This window comes from Bombus impatiens, unplaced genomic scaffold, assembly GCF_000188095.3.
Source record: "Bombus impatiens unplaced genomic scaffold, BIMP_2.2 scf_0478, whole genome shotgun sequence".
Taxonomy (NCBI): Eukaryota; Metazoa; Arthropoda; class Insecta; order Hymenoptera; family Apidae; genus Bombus; species Bombus impatiens.
The window spans coordinates 1,794,884-1,811,486 of record NT_176897.1 but is presented as its reverse complement, the minus strand read 5'-3'; the positions used below and the strand labels follow the sequence as shown (position 1 = coordinate 1,811,486).

Sequence of the window (16,603 nt, the reverse complement as noted above, 5' to 3'; positions counted from 1 at the left end):
GGACTTGTTAGCGAAATGAACGACCTCTACCGATTCCTCGACGAGTCAAGATGATCCGACTGGCCCGTCCGGCGTCAAAGAATGCTATTTCGCTGAAAGTTTGCGTTCCTTCCATAACGCGCGGATTTCTCAGTTCATCGTTCGACGACGAATTGAGATTTATGCGACCGTCTGCACAACGGATAATATTCTTTCCCGTTTCGCCGTCATGCGTCGATACGCGATTTTTATTCGTCGATGTGAAAAGCCTGCATCGCTTCGAGCGACGCCACGAAATCCTATCGGGCCCCGGCGAAAAATGGCGCGCGACGCAACGCGACGACGAGAAACGCGGAAAAAATTGCATCGTTCGTCGACTGTTTCTCGTACGACGTGCGTAAAGTTGGCGCGAGAATGCGTGATTTCTCATCCATTAACTGGAAGCAGAATCGCGTGAGAATATTTATTCGCAGAACGTGAGAATTTCATTCGCGAATAAAATCATTTTGTTCGAACATATTATAATTATTTATATTCTCTTCGAATACGATTATTTTTATCTTTTTTTCTCTTCCCTTCGTTATTCGTTTTTCCAACTTTAATTAGATTTTACATTTTATTTTCAATTCAAAGGGTGATGTAAAATATCGCGTATATTATCTTCAAATTATCCATTAAACAAATAAAAAAGCATACGTCGGTACGATTGGCGCGCCAGTTATCGTTAGCGAACATTCTACTTTGCCAGAAATGCCTTTAACAGAAAAGAGGAATTTTAATAGGATAGTCTTATTCGGAGCAAAAGTATAGAAATAATAATTACAGATCTCTTAACGATCCTTTCGGTCTATGTTACGAGGATATTTTTAAATTCAGTAAATTAGAGATACATTTTCTACGTATATTTGAATATCACCGGTATACATATATTGACTTTCTTGTTTAAACTTAGCCTATCGACGATACGACATGTTGATAATCTTTAAAACAACGAGTTCGAGATGATACTCGAGGAAATAATAACAAATTTACTATTATTTTAATAATTTAGAAGCTCGATCGAAGAATCACGACGTTTATTATCAGCTGTGCCGAGGTTGATAACATCACCTTGATGAGGTACGACACCTGGTGAACGGGTTTAAGCATTTTCTCGAAATTAGAGCCGATAAAACAGAGGATGGTTCTTATCGGCGATTAAACCGCGCCGCCGATAAAAAAGAGTGTGAACGAAACAAGATAAGACAAAAGCGTCGGAAGATTATGTATCGTCGCAAGGTGAATATGTAATTTTTAAGCACGATGGTTCGAGGCGAAAAAGGGCCGTTAAAAAGCTCTACGGTTAAGCTGTTTTCCATGGAAATAAAAACAAAAGCATACCGGTTAACCGGTGCGAAATTAAAACTCGTCTCGTAGACGACTGCGACGCTTTAGCGAAATAACTTCCGACCCCTTTGTTTCCTCCCTTCTCTTTTGCTTTCTTCGCTCTTTTCCTCTTTTTATTTCTTTTTTCTTCAATTAACGTTTCGTTTCATAACAATGCGCGTAAATATCGTTATTCCCAAGTGAACGTTTCTTTGATAAATCCGTCAGTCCATTCTCGTCTCTTTCTCATCCTATGTTCTTGCTGCATCGTTTGCGAAGATTTTCTAAATCGTTTCATTTTTCTTATGCCTGTGATATTTTCAATTTTCTTTTTGCAACCTATATCGCAGGTAGATCGCGAGAACAATACGTATTTTTATTATAAAGTTTGAAACGAATTTCTTTGCGTTTCTCGGCACAGTTTATAAAAAAAAAAAAAAAAATCAATTGGATATTTTATTTTTAGCCCCGATTCTTTTCCAACGGGCTCCTTGACTGTTAATTGGAGAATCGGAGAAGACAGGTTGAGTACTTAATTAGGCACTCGTGATGTCGATATTTGAAATACGCGATAAGTAATAACTTTCTCGTTAAAAAATCTTTTCTCCTCTACCGCGTAAACGTATATACGAGTAAGAAGAAAATCAGAAAATCAGAAAACAGTTAACATCGATTCGGTTTTACCGATCTTTAATTTTACAGATAAAGGAGTTGCCGATAACGTTCTACGTAGTAAATAAATCGATCAGGGAATGGTGTAACGTGGAAAGAGGCTGTCTCCGTGACGAGCTCTATTCCGTTGGCGAACTCGAGCGCTATTGAAAATAAATAAAAATTCATCCGTCGTCGTCGAACCATGGTAGTCGTTCGTAAACCGAAACACTCGTTGTAACATGCGATCAGGCCGATATCGATTGCACTCGAGACTCGAGTGCGTATACGCGTAATACCTTTGGATGGAAGGTAGCGATCGACTGGTCGAATTCGATACCCAAGGCTGACCGGTAGGATTCATTTTTTCCTGTCCCCTGGCATTTCTCCTTTTGTTTTTCCATCGTTCTTTCGTGCTGTGTGTAGTACGTATCACGTGTCGCGAGGTCCTGTAAATCCGCCTGGATGCCGAGGACAACGAGGAACACGCTATCGGCATACACGTAACACGGTCTTCTTGCCACCCACGTTAAGTCCATGTAGCGCCGATGATATCGGTCGGCGAAAGCCGCTTACGCCTTACGCATGCCACGGTGACTCGGCTTGATCTACGACGACCGGTGTCACTCGAGCTTTCTTTTTTATATCTCTTCTTTTTCGCCCACTTTTTATTTCGTTTCATTGCCGGTTCGCTAATCTTCGTCCGGTCGTTTCGCGTCACGCGAATCGAAACTACGTATATCGCGACTGCGCCACGAACTAAGTTTTACAGAGTTAGTCGCAGAGTTTCATTTAATCGTTGTTTCGTGTAAATTCGCTTATAAACTCGGACTGTAGCGCGGAGTACCTAATTTTGAAAATACACGGTAGAATTCCGATATCAGCCGACGTAGTTAATTGTTTGCTGTGTTTCATATGTTTATTAGAGGCTTTTCTGCCGCGTGTATGTTCAACCCTGTTCCTTCTACCTGTAAATTACTATCGAAAGTCGTTTGTAGATATTGTATTTCAAGTTATGGATTTTGGAATATCAGGCGCGCGAACTATATCGATCGGTGTCTATCGAAACTTTGAGCGTCTCGAACGTTTTACAAAATCGTTTTTAAAATCGTCGCAACGACCAGGCGAAATAATATTTGGCCAATTATTGGCTACAGCGATTACGTAGTACGTCATATTCGTAGAAGTAGAATATCGTTTCGAAAGATGAGAGCTTGGATTATCGGTTATGGCTTGTCACGTGGAACTCTTAAAGCGAGGCCTTGAAAATCGATGTTTAGATTAAACGTTATTTAAAATATTAAGATGTCGAGTATGAGATTTTATGCTCGTCTAATATCGTATCGCTTTGCAAGAAATGCGTCGCGTTGATAAGAAGAGGAGAGAAAAAGTTTTGCGCAGCTCTATCGACCACGTCTCGCGGACCGGAGCGACGACGCAAGTTCTTCGTTCCTTTCGCCGGGACAGGATGGAGAGAAAAGTCGTCGGTTTACGATGCGTTTCCCCTGTCTTAAATGATTCCGGGCTAAGGACTCGCGGCCCTTTCCAACTTCACTCTCCAACGTCGCACCCGCGGCATTCGGTAATTTCTTTCCGGCATCGCCAGGGGAAAGAAACGCGGCGAACGAAACGGGACAGGAAAAATAAAAACGACGCCGACCGCGGCCGGCTCGCAGACTAGACGGTGGCAACTTCCATGGGCTGGAGCTAACGAGGAAGGGAAGGAAAATGTCTCTGCGGAGGATTTTGCAATTCGGCTCGCGTCGAAATATTTCTTGTTGTTGCTGGTAATAGCAACGGCGAGCGTAAACGGGCTGATCGTAGCGCGGACGGAAAAGGAATGCAAAGCGGGGAAAACAGGTGGTGGTTCGACAGAAACGTAGACGAGTCGTTCGATGCCCGAGAATATTTGAAGAGAAATACTTTCACTTGCGTATAGTTCCGTATAGCTGGATTACTTTTTTTCTCTTTTACGTTAATATCGATCCATCTTGTTTTGAGAGATTTTTGTATCAATCTCCGCGAATTACCTCAAAAGTGACGACTCTTCGCCAAAATTTCCCCAAAATTTTCAATGATACTTTCGATAATTTCGATGGTAATTTTCGATATTCTAATGTTTCGCTTGAGATTCGATTCGATTCGTATCCTTTTGGTACTTTTCCCTTCTTTCGGATATCGTCGTATTATCCCGTGAATTTCGATAAATCCTAATACTCGAGAGATACTTCCGACGAATTTCATTCGTTTTCTCCGAAGAAATGCGTCCAGTATCCTGTCCGGTTACGAGATACGAGAGCAGCACGCGATCATCGGCAAAAAGCCCCGACCGGCGAGCAGACCGAGAAACGTTGGACCCGCGCGGCACGGCATATACGCGAGGTATGAACTATAAACATAAACCTAGTGACTCCGCGGCACGCTCTTCTTTTTATTCCCTCGCCGAGTCGCCCGGAGTCGCCGAGTCGCCGAGTCGCCGAGTAACGGGTGCCATGGAATAATAACGGCATACGGAGGTTTTCGAGGCCGACTGGACTAGCGTCGTACCGTCCTTGTCCCCCGTTACACGAGCTCGCAATCTCCGATATTTCCACTTTGACTCGCTTCGACCAGTGAGTCGAAACAAGTTGAACGAACGAGATTCACACCTGTGTAACGCGTAACCCGTGAGATCGTGGGTTACACCCGGCTTTTATACACGCGTTAACGATTGGTCGTCTTTTCTCAGCGACGTTTTCGACCGATCGTACGTACAGGATTATTTTTCGAACGTAATCTCTACTTTCGTTTCTTTACCTAGATATATAATAGATACCCATATTTCCATAATTAGCCATTATTATTATTATTATTATTAGAATTAGTTAATTACCACGATTAATTAGAAAATTTGAAATCAAGGTAAATTTACGCTATAAAATGATCTAGATCGTTACGATATTAAAGTAACGCTTGCTATCGATTGTTTTTCTATTACAGGCATTATATTAATTATATCGTTTTTACTGCAAGAATAAGTCACAAGTTTTTGTTCAGTTTGTGTCGCGTTACTAGATACGGGAATTATTTTATTTAAATAGTAAAATCCATAACGAGGACAGTTGGGAAAACTATATCCGCCTGTATACCTATTGATATTAATTTATACCGAGACCGAATAATATTCGCTATTCGGTAAAAATACCAAATGTCTTTATACGGGTGCCTGTTTATTAAATACGCACCGATGCCAAATTATAATATAAAATCGGCGTTATACACGCTAACGATAAATGTAGAGATAAATTTTAGATGCCAGCGAGTACTGTTGGCATGTCTGGATTTCGTGCCGTGGAATGGCACCAACACAAACGATTTAAAATTTGCAACCACCGTAGAACTTTGATTACCTGTTTTGCCGAATAGTTCTCGAAATTATTCGGTTCGATCGTACCCAATTTCTACAATTTGATTTTAGTCGAGTCCGAGAATTATTCCACATCGACGCGCAACCTCGTGACAAAAAATTAACACTTACTTTCGTTGTTCGTGAAAGTGCGAACGGTCGTTCGACTACGAATTCGAAACGCTTCTCTGTTTCTACACCGCGAGATCTAGATTTTTTCATAAAGGAGTGCAGCGGGATATCATATTACAACGAAGGCGAGAATATAATTCGATCGACGCTTATCCGCTTCGTTGGCCGTGTAAACGGGACTAATGAAAGAATCGCAACGCGCCGCGCCAGTTACATCCGCAATTAACGCGCTTTCGTTTGGTATAGCGAGCACGCACGAGCGAATTCCGTTTCATCTGTAGGTCTGTTTCCGACTATGCCACCCTATCCTTTATTGAATTTTCTCAGATCACTTTGTTTTCTCTCGAAAATTCATATCCGGAGAAAGTTTACGACCCTTTCTGCTTTTATCGATACTTCTCTGTACTTTTATTCGATTCCTATGATATCGAAACTGCATATGCATACGTCGCGTCCGTCTCTACGTGGCGGTAGAAATACGCATTGCGAAAACCTTGACGTTTATCGATAGAGCTCGTATCGACAAGTAGACGTATTGTTTCTTATAAAGCAAATCTGGAATTTTTATGTTTCTTCGATATAGATGCTAAGTACGTTTCCCTGTATCGTAGGTAACTCGAAGCTTTTTCGTCGATATAATCTTATTTCGTATTCTATAATTATATTATTGATTCAAACTCTGCCAAATCCGTCGTTTCCGTGTCTACCTTTCTTTACAACCTGCTGCCCCTCTCCCTCTTCTAACAAGTCGCGCAACGAATCTCGCCAATCCACCTGTCAAACCGGGAGAAAGTCCGAATCCGTAGGAGATTTTATTGCTGCCGCGAGCATCGAGGGAAGTCGTATTGCCGACCGGTAGCAGCGTGTGCATCCAGTGCTCGTTTCCCCACGCATCCTAACGCAACACGCGTAAGAGTCCTTTAAGAACCGTTTACACGCGACGTCGCCGATTATAAATTAGCCACAGCCCTACATTCTACCAACGTAATTTGCATTTACGATAGTCGAGTAACTTGCGATCCCCCCCCCCTCCTCTTTTTCTTAAATTTCCATAAAAATTGTTCGATAGGACAAGGGAAACACGATAGAAATCTTATTTTCCGAATATAATCTCAATCTAGATATTACATTTATAAATACATATCAACGTGGACCTTCGTAGTAGAAATCGTAAGAGGAAATTGTTGGTAACAGGAGGCAACGGTTCCAAATTCGTTGGTCATTCGTCGGGCGAATTAATTTTCCAAGTCGTTTAAACGTAGATAGCGATAACGGAATTGCAAGCAGCAATTGCGAGAGATCGCAATTTAGATATAGGTATAGATCGGATATTTACTACTCTGATTTTAAATCGTCGACTGGTTTTCTTCGATTTCCGATCGATTCTCCAATTCCAAATCCAACCGTTTCATCGTCCACTCCGTGACTACTTCGTTTCGCATCTCCTCGCGGATGTTCACCGTTAGATTTATTCAAACGCGCGAGCCTGCCGAGTGATTTGAAATGCCGACCTAGCTCCCTCCTTCGTTTTCCCGTTCATCGCATCCGTCTGTTCTGTTCGCGTTCTCGCGTGTTCTCCACCAACGTCTTTTATCCTTTTTCCTTTTCTTTCCTCTTTCTCAGCCGCTCGTTTCTCTTTGGTATATCTGCTGCGCATGCATGGCATGAAATACGAATGCCGTGAGCGTTGGCGGAATCCGGCCACACGATCGGGAGGATGAATCGTGGGCCCTCGAGGAAACCTACGAAGCCGACTCCACGCTCCTGTCCTCCTTCCGTCAACCTCTCGTCCACTTTTGTCCTTTTCTTTCCTCCGTACAGTCGTTTCGCGTGGCAGTTTGAAAAGGTAGCGCGCTGAATGTTCCCAGACTGTCAAAGTTTCCGCGTTGTTCCGTTAACCATCGATATTTTCCACCGTGTCACGATTCCGTCGATAGCTCGAGTATCGCGTGCGCGTGCTGGCTACACGAACATCCGGTGAACCTTGTATCGGATACGTGCGTCGCATAATTTGGGTCATTACGCTACTGTGGACGCTACTTGTTAATCATACCGCCGACTTTTTCTAAAGATAAACGAGGTTTCGATGTGCGCGTGGACTTTTGTTTTCGTTTTTGTTTTTATTTTGATTTTTGCTTTGACCTTGACCGAAAGAGACAAGAGTACGAAGACGACGACGATTCCGATAGAAATCTCGACTTTAGGCGCTCGTCGTTTAACGTATGATTGCTGCTGATAAAAGCGTTGCAACTGTTCTAAAAAGTAGCACACTTTCGCGTATAACGACGATAAATGTACACGTCCGCTAATGAACTTGTACCTAATGTACGTAATGTACTTGTACCTAATGTACCTAAATTCACGATTCGATTTCAATTGATAACGCATCACCGTTAACGCGCGTTGATGCTTACTCGATAAATAAGTAAAGTTTGTTTCAACTAAAACCGATCTAAATAAAACGGCAAAGTGGAGTAAGGATATCCAACAGTAAAGTATCTAGGTCCGGGTGTAAGTGGCATCGGTAAGTAGAATCAGGTTGCATATGAATGTAGAGAGCGAACAGCAGGCACACTTATCGATGGCACTGTTCGATACTTGGCCGTGGCAGAAAGTTGTTTATACGGTATATTCTATGGATTTTCTCGCCGGTACGTTAGTGAATGGAACATCCTTATGGCAAAACGATCACGCGCGTTTACGTGCCGCACATATTCCTACTCGTACACGCTGTCTAATCCAGTATACACTGGTTACTACAATAACACGTTTTAATTAAACCTGGCTTAACGACGTCTGGCTTCAAAAACAAATCACTCGCACTTCGTACACGCGATACCTTTCATCGATCTGACAGGCAAGATCGAATATTCGATGTAAAGAGGCGAAAGAAAAAAAAGAAAAAAAGACAACGAGAGGCTGAGAAAGGGTAGAAAAAGCTAGCTACATGGTCGTTACAGATCGATAAAAAGGTTTTTAAAAGTTACACGAACTACACCTTGTCCGTTGTAAACGGGCGCCGGAGCTGTTATCGCGGAGACGATCGCTTCGAACGACGCGTGATTACTTCCCGTAATTTGCGCTCGCCATTTATTTAACGCGAACGCTTTATAAACGGCGGGCGTATTACGCGAAGAAGCATCTTATTACGACAATATGTTGCTTGACGAACGACATCGGAGATAGATCCCTCCCGAATTGTCCTCGCTCGCGGTAGACGGTAATAAATTTCACCAATAATTGCGACGCTGCAGGCCGATTGCGGATAATAGAATTTATAAAAGCTCGTCGTCTCGTTAGACGGAATTAGAAAGTGGAATGACCACTTTTAGACACAACGCTACGGTCGTGTCGCAAGAACAATGAGACGTTATTGTCAGTCATTTTCGTTAATATACGCGTTAATGTCTGTCATTAACGCGGGTAGCGACCGTTTCGATTCTCGTCGTGGCGAATTTTTCAGGGGAAGACGTTCGATGGTACGGTAGTACCGTGGGCATAAATATTCATGACTTTGCGCAATACGTCGGCTATGCGTTTCGTTCGATGATGGCAACTAAGATACTGCCAAGTATACATACGTGGTGTACGTTATTTCGCATCTGGACGAGCAAGATGAAACAATGAGCTTCCTCGACGATGCTGATTAAATCGAAAGCGAGCTTTATTTGGACACGTTAAAAAGATAATTTTCCCATTATTCTTTCCCCCATGTAACCTACGAGTTACGTTTCTTTCCGTAATTTTTCAGTTCCTGATGAAACGCGTCATCGAACACCTTGATAGTCGATACGCGAAAGACAAAGATTCTTTGTCCTATTGTTCGCAATTTATATCGAGGTTAGCAGTCATCGAAAACATTTTGTCCCTTTTGAAGATACAGCGTGCTTTGGTTTCGTGCAAGGTCCTGTATAAAGCTATTCTCGAACGATAGATAATAGATAGAAAAATACCGCTGTGCTCGATTGACAAAATCGTTCTGTCCGCCAAGCTATCGATCGACCGTTCGAACCGCTCGAACCGCTCGAACTCGAAGCACCACGCGTATCGCTGGTCTTACTACCGTCTAAACGCAGATCGCGACTACTCTACGTATTACGCAACTTGTAAGTCTTGTGCAGTCTTGAATATCATCGCGTCAATCTTGGCGGAGGCTGGTTCGCGTACCCTTTCCTCCAGTTATATTGGCCGTTCCACGGATCGCGATAAACTCCGCCAATGGCCGAAGACCAGTCGTCGTCGTGGCCGTGCGGTGGTTGATAATTTGCAGGCTTTACACTTCAATAAATTCGCGTATCTTATCGCATCGTTATGTTCTCGGCGCGGCACGGTCAGATAGAGAGGAAGAAGGCTGCAGGCAGCCCGGCGTTTCCCGAGTCAGCCGAGTCGAACGATCGTTCTCGCGCTGACAATGAATCCCATATTCTGTTTGGCCTGTCTTTAATGGCTCCGGCCGTCACATCGTAGCAAGTTCAACGATCGTTGGGCACCGTTACTTTTCTAGCCATGGCGACCGTGAGGGAAGAGGCCGTCGCGTAGCGCGGAGAACCGCGTTAGTCTGTGCAGGCTGCTGGATTTTTGGCTATTTTCGACTTCAAAGTCCCTCCACTTCCTCCAAGCCTTTCCTCTGGCCGGTCGTTTCGTTTCTCGTTTCGTGCGCGTGCACGGGAAGAAGAACACGCTCGTCTGGCTAATTTCAAATGCTTTATTTTCACGACCGGTTTATCGGCATTGACTGCTGCCGCTAACTGTATAACTTAGGAGTGGCCGATACGCGGCAACGTAGACGTCTCTATCCGGTGCACGCCGAAGGCACCTACGTATCCGCGGATGGAACCAAATCTTTCATTCCAATACCGCATCGATATCGAGCGTGTAACGGATGTACCAACCTGGGTCTTGATAGAATACTTTCGAGATATACGATGTCATGTACGTGTCTTGTAATGTCTGATAAAAGCAATCATATACGCGAACAAATTGATATCGGTGGATGGTGTCGATGAGTCGACGGACAAATCAGATCATAAAACGAGTAAAAGCGAAACCTTATTTCGATCGATTCGTTGCCTGCAACTAAATTGAAAATTACACATTTAGACGCGCTAGCCTCTTCCTACGTGATTTTGGAAGAACGTCGTTGACTGACGATGTAAAAATACCTTTGGCCACGCGAAGAATCGTGGAAACTTTCGTTAAGTTAATCCGTAGTTTCGTTAAGCGATCCGATTAGAATTTTTCGACGTGGCACAGCATGTTAGATTATTATTTCAAACGATTTTACAAAAATCGTTTCTACGTTTTGCTTTCGTTCACGCAACGAACGATACATGGCAGAAGTGGTTTATTCGTAAAAATAAAAATAAACGAACTTTCAAGCGTTTTGTTCAACGTATTTTTCTAACATTCGATCGCTTTCTCTTGTTTCCTCTCCTCCTCTCCCCAGCCTTTTCCGATTCTTCGTACGAATCGTTGTATTTGTTTTGTCTCGCTTCATCTTCCCTTCCATAAAATTGTTCGTTTTGTACATCTTGATCTAATGGCTGGCGATATAGTAGCTATTTTGCGCGCAACAGTGGTTCTTGGAAATTGGAAACGAATAAAATTTACCGCTCTTCCTCTTCTTCCTCCATTCGATACAGCGAGGAAAGTTTGTCATTAACCTCGAGTATACCTCGTGCCATTTGTCACCGTGACATCTACGACGGCAAAGAGAAAAAAGAGTTGACCGCGAGATAGCGACGACGGGACGGTTTAATGACGAATAAAACACTGAAATCCGTGTACTGAAAATTTCAGTGTACCCTTCTCCATTCATAATTCTAATAAAAATGTGTCATCTTCGCAAACTAAATTCCATATATATGTCATCTAGTTCGCATGTTTATAACGTTACGCTTCGCTGTAGAATATGTGCGTTGTACAGTGTCGTTACACGTATATTTGTCATCATCGTTCCTATCAATGAAACATTTCAAGTGTAAAATTATATGGAACGCAAAATAGAAAATACGAGTCGATAAATATGTAGTACCTTTCTTTTCGTAATCTTTGTACTTTCTTCTGTTTGCGGAAAATTTCCAAGCAAATTATCTGTTTCGGTATACGTTTAAACTTTAATAGCAAAATATTTAAAGTCCATAGTTGTACAAATCGGATATATGTACGTATCGTGAAAGATTTCGAAAACGAAATTTGAGTTCGTTTCTTGTACGTATATGGGAGAACGCGTGTGTAACCGTGCGTAATCGTGCGTAATCGCGAAAAGACAGGTAGAACCGAGACGTTTCCACACAGCCGCTAATTAGCTGGCCTTTCGCGCTCGAGAAGTCGAAGAGAGGAGGGAACCTGCGAGAGCATCTCTATTTTCCAGGAGAGGAAAGAATTTAATTCGCGTCGGTTCAACCGCCGACAGAAAGGATTAGCAGAAGCATGGAAATATCAATAGCCCCGCGTCCGTCAATCGGTCGACGCGACGCACGTAATACTCGCGACTCGGTCGGCCATTTCCGTGCGCGCTCGGTCGGTCTCGGCCGGTTAGCATTGTCCCGCGTTGTCAGTTTGCGGCAAGCAAGCATCGCGTCTATGTCGTGCGTTCCCGTTCGAGTAGCCGGTCAGCGGGAAAATGTGACCGTTCAAAAAGTTGGCCGACCTGCCGTTGAAAATTCTCGCTCGCCTGTCACCGTTTCGAAGCGATCGAAAGAATCACGCGCGGTAAGTGGCGCATCGATGTGTACAGTGGTTCGAGTATCCGGTTCCGCTCGTTCGTAGTGTCGTCGTATGTTCGCGCGGTGGTGTGACAGTGTTTTTGGTGTTTCTCGTGATCGTACGCGATTCGTTCGGATAATTTCCATCCTGTGGATCGTTTCCAACGACGAAAAACCGGTAACTTGTGCGGTCTTTCTCGATGTGAGATGTTTTAATCGAAAGAACTCGCAGCGACGTGTCGGTATGTCTTGGTGTACGTTGACTCCAGGTCGAAAGTCCTTGAACCCCAAGTTTTTCGGGCGTTTATCTTGATCGCGGCGACAGCGCTGGAGAAAAAAGTTTGCCGAGTTTTACGCTCGAAATATTCGGACGACGCCGCGACGCGACGTCCGCGGCTCGTCGTAACGCTTCGGTGCAGGTAACTGCCAATCGATGTACGTATTTCTGACGGACTGTTTGATCACGCGATGATCTTTCGAGGCATATCGAAACGCTGTGCAGTTTCGACCGGTATACTTGTCATCGTGAAACAAAATCGATCGTAAAGTATCCTAGAGAATTAGCGGAATTCAACTGTCGTTGCGCGTACAGGTTAGAAAATTAGTCTGTATTATTAAACGTATTATTAGATCGGAAACTACGTTTATCGAAAGCATTTGCGATTCAATGAATCGAGGTTCGTTCTCCCCTATCGATCGATCGTGACCTCAATTTTCACGGATTTCGAAGTATTCTCAAGACGGATAAACTTAGGCTCGTCGATAATCGTGTATTCATAATGTACACACGTGTATATCAACGAAGAGAAAGAATATTTCGCAAAGTCAAATGCAAAAAATGGATTCATCGACTCTTCGTCCATGAATGACGTTCGATTTTTATTTTCCAACACACATGGTTTACTCGTACATGTATACGTGCATGCATCGATACATACATACTCTGTTCTTTCTCTAACAAACTCCCTTTCTAAGAAGTAGCAAGTGCCATCCGTGCCTGTAAACAGAATAATTATACGGAACGTGTTTACGTTCGCGACGTAGCTAGCTTCGGCTCGGTCAACTTTTCATTATAACATCTGAATGTAAATACCATCGTCGCTAATGTAAAGTAAAGAAGATTAATACGATTTGCCAGTGATGGGCGGGCGGCATCGAATAAAATCGACGCGTCGCTTTCTGCCGAGCAAATGGGTCTCCGCGAGGTTCTGCATAATTAAACGTAGCTGACCGCGGTCGAGTATCATCTACGCGAATGATTATTTATATAAATGCTTTGTTTCACCCGCGTGTTTATATACCAACCGCATTTCAAATTTAAATGCTCGTTATGGTGGTATCCGAGGCAACCCGAGAACGTTTCCCCGCGATGGTGTTATCTTTTGAAGAAACGTTTGATTATTTTTTCCCTTTATAACATCGTATAAGTCAGAGGATGTACACATATCTGCCAGTCTTTCTTAAAACTCTTTGGATTTAAAAGAGTTTCATCGACTTTGTAATTATACAATTAAGCATACCTCCTACTCGTAGGTGGTAAACAAGGTTAGGCACTTTCTCTTTGAAATTGAACGACGAAGACACGAGATTGCATTTCGTCCTGTCATCTTATTTACGATATTGCCGTTTAAAATCGAACAAAACAATGATTTATTAAAAGTATATAATAGCAATATGAAACGACGAAATTGTACCGTTAATTTCTAATTTGAAATATTGGACGGTCGATAAATAAATGGAAACTGTAAATTATTTTATTCATATATCGATGGTTTCGTTGTTTTCCTGTTCCTGAAATTAGTTGGTAAAGCGAGATAAGAAGAAAGAAATAAATATAAATTCAAATGATTATCGCGTATGTTTCTGTCTGCGAGCACATGGATATATCCGATTACTTTGAAAATATTTATCAGATCATTAACGATGTGCAAATTGGATAGAAACTGTAAAAATACATTAGTAGCGAAGTAATGAAAATGTAATAAACGTCGATTGCAATGTTCGTTTTATTTCATAGAGTATGTAGTGTGAAATGATTGTTCGTTGTGATCGATGCTTGGTCATTCGTCGCGCATTTTCCCGACGCTCTTCGCTTTTTGAATATTTGTTCGTTCGCCTTTTTCGTATCATCAAATTTTTTGACAATTGATTACACTCGAAGCATTATTATTTAACTGATTCTCAGTTATAACGGATATTGAAATCGTCGAATCGGAATAATTTTTATATAAAAGTACTGTGTTATTCGAATTAAATATGTCGGTATTAAACTCTTTGTTCTCGTAAATTTTTTAAATATAGGATGCTAGTAAAAATATAATATAGATTTAAAGGAATATCATCGAAATGGTCGAATCGGGAACCTTTTAATCAATTTTAAATTGATTGATTTCAATTAATGGATCAAGCGAACCCAATGGCAAAATTCTTTCCTTATTCTAATATTATACACGTCTTACGTATTTACCGAAGGTTTAATGAAATTTATTCGTGGAAAATTTCATTTCACTCGTTATACTCTTATTGGTGCAAAAAGTAACGGGACGAAAGGATCATCGGTTGCTTTGGATCGTGTACTCGACAATTACATTTTGCGCTATCGAATGGAATCGTCCGATTTTGTTTAGTTCTGCGTAATAATCAGCACGCACGAGTACGTTAAAAATTATTTCTTCGTTTTATTGACTGAACAGCAACGTTCTCGGATACCTTCTTAAATTTTCCATCGCTTAGAAACGAAGTAGCGCAATTTCCACTTACAATTTTAATCGAAGGAGCCGCGACACAACGATCCGATAATATATAGCGAGTAATACGACCAACGATACGATTCGATCGCAATTCATCGATTCGATTTTCAGCAGGTTGAACGTATTACGCTCTCGCTGCATTATGAAAAGAAAAAGAAGATGCTTTCTCTAGCGATTGCTAGAGACTTGGCACGGATCGTCACTCTTAGGGAACGAAAGTTTATGACCGCGAAAAAAGTTCGGTTGCGCGTAATGGGTTTTCAAGGTAAGACAGATCGTAATAAGCCCTTGAAGCTCCGGGCGCTAGTCGTGCCATAAGATCGATGTTGCAAGAAACCTACGGGTCTGCGTGTTATGATTGTTAAGGTTTTATTCAGTCGTTATAGCATCGGTCGTTAGTGAACCCTTTATTTCAACTTCTCTGCGCGGAGTTACGATTTCGAATTCCTGTTTTCCGCATCGCTTTCGCAGATATCTCGCAGCTAACTCTATCTATCGTTCAGCGTAAAGAAAAAACGCGCGCGCGCTCGAGAAAAGAGAGAGAGAGAGAGAGAGAGAGAGAGAGAGAGAGAGAGAGAGAGAGAGAGAGAGAGAGAGAGAGAGAGAGAGAGAGAGAGAGAGAGAGAGAGAGAGAGAGAGAGAGAGAGAGAGAGAGAGAGAGAGAGAGAGAGAGAGAGAGAGAGAGAGAGAGAGAGAGAGAGAGAGAGAGAGAGAGAGAGAGAGAGAGAGAGAGAGAGAGAGAGAGAGAGAGAGAGAGAGAGAGAGAGAGAGAGAGAGAGAGAGAGAGAGAGAGAGAGAGAGAGAGAGAGAGAGAGAGAGAGAGAGAGAGAGAGAGAGAGAGAGAGAGAGAGAGAGAGAGAGAGAGAGAGAGAGAGAGAGAGAGAGAGAGAGAGAGAGAGAGAGAGAGAGAGAGAGAGAGAGAGAGAGAGAGAGAGAGAGAGAGAGAGAGAGAGAGAGAGAGAGAGAGAGAGAGAGAGAGAGAGAGAGAGAGAGAGAGAGAGAGAGAGAGAGAGAGAGAGAGAGAGAGAGAGAGAGAGAGAGAGAGAGAGAGAGAGAGAGAGAGAGAGAGAGAGAGAGAGAGAGAGAGAGAGAGAGAGAGATATTAAGGAGGAAAGACGCGAAGACCTTAGTAGGAGTCGTTTACTCTCCGTTGGAAAACCTTTGAGAAGCATCAATAATTTATAAGGTGGACTCTTGGAACGCGATCTCATCGTGGAAACTCTGGAAGACTCGACGAAATGAAGCGACTTGCTACCTACGAGGGAGGAACACGGGACACCTTTGGTATTCCTCGACTTTTGATTCGTCGCCGTATAATCGTGCTCCGTTAGCAGCTTTTGATCCGTCGAGTTACTGAATTTCCAGGACCAAAGTCCCTTTAACCATAGAGGGATAGTCGAACTCACGGGACCGGGAAATCGCGATGTCTGCTCCCTGAAATTCGTGCGAAGAGATAAGTTTCTGTTTTCGAACATCCGAGGACGGATTACACGGCTACTGGGTAGTTTGCGGTTGATCGTGGCGAACGTCGCGTCGTGTTTCTGTTTAGTTTCGATTCCGCGGGTGTTAAGTTATTAGGGAGCCGGCGTAGACTGTTAGATTCACCGTGGATGTGTCTGTATTTGCCTGCGTAT

At 42.8% G+C, this 16,603-nt stretch overlaps 1 protein-coding gene across 11 annotated transcripts in view; it reads left to right on the top strand.

The window, feature by feature from the left end:
* The window catches only part of LOC100743674 (probable Ras GTPase-activating protein), a 261,958-nt gene that overhangs the window by 63,207 nt on the left and 182,148 nt on the right, over nt 1-16,603 (top strand). For 4 of the 11 annotated variants that reach the window (XM_024368774.2, XM_024368775.2, XM_012387579.3 and 1 more), the window contains exon 1: nt 12,074-12,654. The exons of 5 other annotated variants lie outside the window; for them this stretch is intronic. The gene's annotated coding sequence lies outside the window, so the exon portion shown is untranslated. Of the gene's footprint in view, nt 1-12,073; nt 12,655-16,603 lie in introns of those variants that run through there. 2 more of the 11 variants (XM_024368773.2, XM_012387581.3) reach the window with 2 other exon arrangements.